This window comes from Leptonychotes weddellii, chromosome 4 (genome assembly GCF_054177405.1).
Source record: "Leptonychotes weddellii isolate Sample4059 chromosome 4, ASM5417740v2, whole genome shotgun sequence".
Lineage (NCBI taxonomy): Eukaryota > Metazoa > Chordata > Mammalia > Carnivora > Phocidae > Leptonychotes > Leptonychotes weddellii.
This window is the reverse complement of record NC_138372.1, coordinates 130,058,168-130,065,273: the sequence shown is the minus strand read 5'-3', so window position 1 is coordinate 130,065,273 and position 7,106 is coordinate 130,058,168. Positions and strand designations below refer to the sequence as shown.

Genomic DNA, 7,106 nt, shown 5'->3' with positions numbered 1-7,106 from the left:
CCAACAACCGATGAATGGATAAAGAAGAAGTGGCATATATATACAATGGAATATTATTCAACCATCAAAAAAAAACCCCTGAAATCTTGCCATTTGCAATGACATGGATGGAACTAGAGGGTATTATGCTAAGCGAAATAAGTCAATCAGAGAAAGACATGGATCATATGGTCTCACTGATATGAGGAATTCTTAATCTCAGGAAACAACCTGAGGGTTGCTGGAGTGGTGGGGGATGGGAGGGATGGGAGGGATGGGGTGGCTGGGTGATAGACATTGGGGAGGGTATGTGCTATGGTGAGCGCTGTTAATTGTGTAAGACTGTTGAATCACAGACCTGTACCTCTGAAACAAATAATACATTATATCTTAAAAAAAAAAATAAAGAAGATAGTAGGAATTGAAAAATGAAGGGGGGGAAATTGGAGGTGGTGATGAACCATGAGAGACTATGGACTCTGAGAAACAGTCTGAGGGTTCTAGAGGGGAGGGGGGTGGGGTGATGGGTTAGCCTGGTGATGGGTATTAAAGAGGGCATGTACTGAATGGAACACTGGGTGTTATATGCAAACAATGAATCATGGTACACTACATCAAAAACTAATGATGTAATGTATGGTGATTAACGTAATAAAATAAAATTAAGAAAGAAAAGCAAGTTTACAGAAGTGTCAGTAGCAGCAGAGAGATTATGAGCAATCCATGTTCCATGTTGACTTCTTACAAATGAAAGTACATTTTGATTATTTGGAATCTAAGCTATACATGCTAGAGGAATGGGTCCTCATTTGACATGAGAGTGAAGTCTAGTGAATACATTTGTGTTTCAAGGCTGTGATATATTTCCTATTTCTGTAGTTGGTTCTAACTCAAACTAATAATTAAAAAAAATAAATACATAGGTAATATGTAAATATATTCTCACTCTAAAACATTCAATGATATAGAACTATACAGAACAAGTGTTCATCTTTCTTCTCTTCCCTTCTCCAATGCCATTCTCCATCCCTTCCCTCAGACCTACCTATATCTGTATATAAATTTCCTCTAAACATAGTTTCTGCAATTTGTCTTCTAAAAATGGCATGCTACTTATATAACCATGGAGAGATTATGAAATTAACCTATACTGACTTCAACTCTAAATGTTCTCTTTTAATTTTTATTAATCTTTTTAATTTTGTCAACCTGATGAGAGGAAATTGTTGGGTATTAATTTGTTTTTTTTCCTGAAAACTAGTAAGATCCTCTTCATTTTCTTTTATGGACATTTGTATTTCTTCTGCATATAATCTTTGCCTTTTTATAATCTTTGTCCATTTTTTAAATTATGATACCTCAATTTTTCCTAAGGATTTATAAAAGATTATGCACTGTAGATGTGAATTTTCATCTTTTAAATAAATAATAATAAATACAGATATGTCATTAAATGCAAGCCTTATTGAGTGCATTTCCCATGGTATTTTTTTTAACTTTGTTTATAGTATCATTTATAGCCCAGCAGATTTTAATTTTAGTGCGTTCAAAGCTTGTCTTTTCCTTTATGTCTTTTAAATCTGATACAGTAGGAACTTCTCCCAAATTATAAGACCATTTCCTACATTTCCTCCTAATACTTAGAACTTTAATGCATCTTGAATTTATTTTTGTACATGGGGTAATTTTAAAACTTGTCCTCCCTCCTCACTTGGATAACCAATCATCTCTACGCTATTTGTTGAAGGCTCTTTTTCCCACTATTATTAGTATGAGTGTCCCTTACCATAAAGTAAACACCAAAATACAAATGAATATTTTTTAGATTTCTATTTCACAGATTTGTTTCTAAAATGATACCTTAATGATTTAATATTTCCAGCTTTGTAGTTTTTTTTTAAAAAACTTTATTAATTTATTTGATAGAAAGAGACACAGCGAGAGAGGAAACAAAAGCAGGGGAAGTGGGAGAGGGAGAAGCAGGCTTCACGCCAAGTAGGGAGCAGGATGTGGGGATTGATCCCAGGACACTGGGATCATCACCTGAGCTGAAGGCAGACGCTTAGTGACTGAGCCACCCAGCCACCCCTGTAGTATGTTTTCATATTGGGTAGAAATCGCTCATTTTTTTCCCGAAGTTGTCTATGCTTGCATAATATCTTTCAGATGAAACTTCGAATTATCTTACATTCGTTTGAAAAATCCTCTTGGAATTTTTATTAGAACCTACTAAGTTAGTAGATAATTTGGTGGAAATTTATAACATGTAAATAGTAAATCTTTTAATGAACATGGTATTCTCTTCATTCAGTGAAGTTTTATAGCCTTTACTCATAAAGGTTTTATAAATTTCTTATTAAGTTCCTTTCTAAGTATTTTGTATTGTTATTATATATGTTTTTTTTTTTTAAGATTTTATTTATTTATTTGACAGAGAGAGAGAGCACAAGCAGTGGGAGTGGCAGGCTCCCTGCTGAGCAGGGAGCCCGATGTGGGGCTCGATCCCAGGACCCTGGGATCATGACCTGAGCCGAAGGCAGACGCTTAACCGACTGAGCCACCCAGGTGCCCCTGTTATTACATATGTTTTAACTATTGCTGATATATTGGAATTTTAAAATTCTTATTTGTAACTGGTTTCTTATTGAACTCTCCTGTTGGTTGTAATAGCTTCTCATTTGATTATCTTTGAATATCTGACAGTGATTGTGCTGTCTGCAAGTAAAAACAATATTTAGAAACTTTATTTTATTTTCTTATTTAACTGCATTTTTAGGACCTCTGCTTAGGTAGTAGTGGTTAAAGTAGAAATTCTTGTCCTATTCTGATATCACTGGGAATGTTTCCATGTTGCAACAATATGATACTTGCTGTAAACTTACAGTAAATACTCTTTATCAAGCCAAGAAAGCGGTGTTTTTCCCCCCTTAGATTACTAATAGATTTGGATTTTTAAAAATTCAGGCATAGGTATTGGATTTTAGTAAGTAGCTGCTGAATTAAGGCAATTATGAGGTTTTTTTTTAATGTGCTAATAAATCTAGAGGGTTACATTTAGAGTTTTTCTTGGGAATTCCTTTTAGAATCTTTCTAATGTTAAATAATTATTTCATTCTTGGGGAAATTCTCTCTCTTCTTAATGTTTTATACTCTTAATATGTTGCTATATTTAATTTACTAATAATTTATTTAGGACTCTTCATAAATGAGTTTTGGCCTCTGGTTTTCTTTTAATGCCATTCTTGTACAGTTTATATATTGGTATTATACTAGCCTTACTGAATGGGTTAAAAGGTTCTTCTTTGTTGCTTTTGTCTTCTTTGTACAGTTTATAAAACATTGAAATTTATCATTTTTTGAAGTCTAACTAGACCTGTTGCCTTTTTAAAGAGCAGATCTACATTTCCAAAGAACCAGATTTACTGCCTTTTCAATTTTTCAACTGTCATTCACATATTTGAATTTTCTATTTGTTTTGATTCAAATTTGATAATCTACATATTCTTAGAAAATTTTCTGTTCATTCTGTATTTCAATCAATTCTTTTAAGTTCTTATGTTAATATATGCTCTCTGGTATATCCAGCCTCTTTTTATAGATAAAGGAAAGACTTTCCCAAAAAACATTTTTCTCTCTAGGCAGACATGGCAATTTTTATTTGTTCATTCTGGTGGGTTGATATTGAAGATGTCCTATAAATATCAATTAACTCTGACAACACCCAGTAATTTTCTGACAAGATAGAATGGAAACCAAAGAAAACAGAGCAGGAGAGTAAATATAGCCTAAGAAGGTAACAGGAATAATGTTTTGTCAGTGCACTTTTTTTTAATCCTTTGCATGTAAAGCCATCACAACATTAAAGAAATTAACCACACTTACTGCAAGGCCTAAAATGAAACTAGTAATACTGCATTCTATGATTAATAGTCAGATTCAAATTCTTTTAATTAATATCTACACTGGAATTCCATGAAACCTTTAGATAATAAATTAGGCAAGAAAGAATTAATAGTTCAAATGTGTGGTTCCTAACATGGCTCCTTCTCCCTAGTGTTCCTGGTAGCATACCTCAGAATTACCTGGAGAGCTCATTTTTTAAAAAAGATTATTGGCTCTCATCCCTAGAGTTTCTGAGCAGTGAGTTTGGGATGGGGCCTGAGAATTTGCGTTTCTTTTTTTTTTTTTAAGATTTTATTTATTCATTTGAGACACAGAGATATATATAGAGAGAGAGCATGAGCAGTGGGAGAAGCAGAGGGAGAGGGAGAAGCGGACTCCCCGCTGAGCCAGGAGCCTGATGTGGGGCTCGATCCCAGGACCCTGGGATCATGACTTGAGCTGAAGGCACACACTTAACCATCTGAGACACCCAGGTGCCCCGAGAATTTGCATTTCTGACAAGCTTCCAGGTAATCCTGATGCTGCTGGTCCAGACCACACTTTGAGAGCCACTGTTCTAAAGTCATAGGAGTTTGATGGGGTAAATAGTCACCAAAGACTTCCTCACCCAGTGTCCCTTGAAGTTCATTGTAACCACGTGCCTGGGCTCTAGCCTGTGGGTTGCAAGTGAAACAGATGTTTGTGCAATATCTGGAACATGTCCTTAAAAAGAGCAAGCCTTCCCTTTCCACTTCCTCCTTCCAACCGGCTGGAATGCAGCCATGATGGTGATTGGTTTTTGACTCTGAAAAGATGCAGTGTCCTGGGGATAACAGAGCCCAAAACACTATCAAATCATTTTGTCTATCCTGATTATGACCTGAACTACTTTGTGAAAGAAACGATCTCTTATCTTGTTCAAGCCACTGGCACGTGGGACCTCTTAATGACTACAACCTGATGCTAACAAACACACAGATATTTTGCTGTTCCAAAATCTGCTTTCAGCACATCAGCCAGAGTAATACTTTTAAATCTTAAATCAGACCTCTTCACTCCTCCACTCAAAATCCTTAATGGGTCCTCATTCCAGAATAAAAGCCAAGGTCATTGTACTGGTCCATACACTATATGATCATCAGCAACCCTCTCCCCTACCCCCAACCTCCACAATCTCCTCCTTTTATGCTTGCTCACTCTGTTCTACCTCTGTGGCTTCCTACCTATTTATGGCCCACCTGTCAGCCATACTTCTACAATACTCTCTTCCTCACTCCCTTCATATCTCACTGGCACCTCCTCACTGAGACCTTCCCCAACTACTCTTACTTAAAATGGTATCAACAAACTTCTTCCCTCCCCTGGCCATTCCTCTTTATCCCTTCCCTGTTCTATTTTTCTCCATAGCACCTATCACCCTCTGACACAATGTATATTTTCTTTATTTATGTTACTTAATATCTGTCCCCTTCAACTAGAATGTAATTCCAAAAATTTAGGCATAGGTATTGGATTTAGTAAGTAGTTGCTGAATTAAGGCAATTATGAGGTTGTTGTTTTTTTTTTTTAATGTGCTAATAAATCTAGAGGGTTACATTTAGAGTTTTTCTTGGGAATTGCTTTTAGAATTTTTCTAATGTTAAATAATTATTTCATTCTTGGGGAAATTCTATCTCTTCTTAATGTTTTATACTCTCATTATGTTGCTATATTTAATTTACTAATAATTTATTTAGGACTCTTCATAAATGAGTTTTGGCCTCTGGTTTTCTTTTAATGCCATTCTTGTACAGTTTATATATTGGTATTATACTAGCCTTATTGAATGAGTTAAAAGGTTCTTTGTTCTGTGTCCCAGAGCCCATACATAACCTGGCACATACAGTAGGTGTTCAGTGGCAGTATTGTAGCCAATGAGGTTTATCCGAGGTGCGATTATTGCTAATTGAAACAAATAATTGTTTAATTAACAAATTCATGGCTATTGAAAGCATGCATGCATGAAAAAAATGATTTGTAGGGAGCAGCACTGCATGCTCAGAAGCAATTAAGTGTGTTGGTTGATAGCACTGAGTTGGGAACAGATTTATGTCAGAACTTCAGCTTTGCCACTACTAGTTTTGACATTCTTCATCTACTGACAAATTTGTATAATTAAAATAAACATAGCACCTACTTGCTGAGATTGTTGGGAAGATTGAATGGCGACCTCTTTAAAGTGTTCACCATAGGACCTGAAACATAGTATGAGTTCAGTAAATATTCAATGTTGTTATTATCTTGAGTCATTTTCCTTCAAAAGATTTATGGGAAGGGAAGTCCTTAGAGAATAAATATGTTTCAAATGAATGAGAACAGGCCGAGGATTATCCCTCAACTCAGCCCAAATAAAATGTTTGAACTCTGTCTTCTTTTAACATCTTCCCTTTAACCTTTCATTTTTGACCCACTGATCTGAGGACCATCCCTCACTCTTCACAAAGCTAGATTTCTCAACATGGGTTTCCAGAATGGACTCTATCAGGATCACCTGATGTGTATTGAAAAATTCAGATTCCAGTTCTTTACAATCTACTGAATGGGACTCTGAAGGGGTAGATCCTGTATGTATATGTAAAAAACTCCTTCAGTTACTACTAAGTACATTAATGTTTGAGAATGTTGAGTTTTGATTAATCACTCTTCAGATATTATGGCTAAATTGTCGCACAATGATACAGGCCAGGGCTATCAGAAACAAAGATTTCTCAGGGCTCATCCGATTTCCTCACCACAAAATAATCACCCAAGCCTGAACTCATCATAGGTCTGTATACCACTCTGGAGAAACAGATACCATAGTTTACATGCTTATTCATATAAATGACAGCATCTAAGGATATACAGCTATAACCAAGCAAACAAACAAAAAGCCCTTCATCTGAGAAGATACAAATATGAGAAGTTTATAGGGGTGGGAGGGCTGATGGGGTATGTATGTATGTATGTATTCATTCATTCATTCATTTATGTAAACTCTACACCAAATGTAGGGCTTTAACTCGCAACCCTGAAATCAAGAGTCACATGCTCTACTGACTGAGTCAGCCAGGCACCTTGATTTTTCTGCTTTTTCTTTCTTTTTTGTTCCTCCTCAGCAATTCCTAAGACTCTTCATCTATCCTAACTGCTTACTAAGCAACTCTGATTAGGGGGAGGATAATGGAGTCCCCACTCCCCAGCCTGGTATGGTTTTATGTCCAATC

At 35.9% G+C, this 7,106-nt stretch overlaps 1 pseudogene; it reads left to right on the top strand.

Moving 5' to 3' along the window:
* The first annotated feature begins 5,745 nt into the window (after nucleotides 1-5,745).
* Nucleotides 5,746-5,864, top strand: LOC115939455 (U4 spliceosomal RNA; annotated as a pseudogene).
* Nucleotides 5,865-7,106: the final 1,242 nt, after the last annotated feature.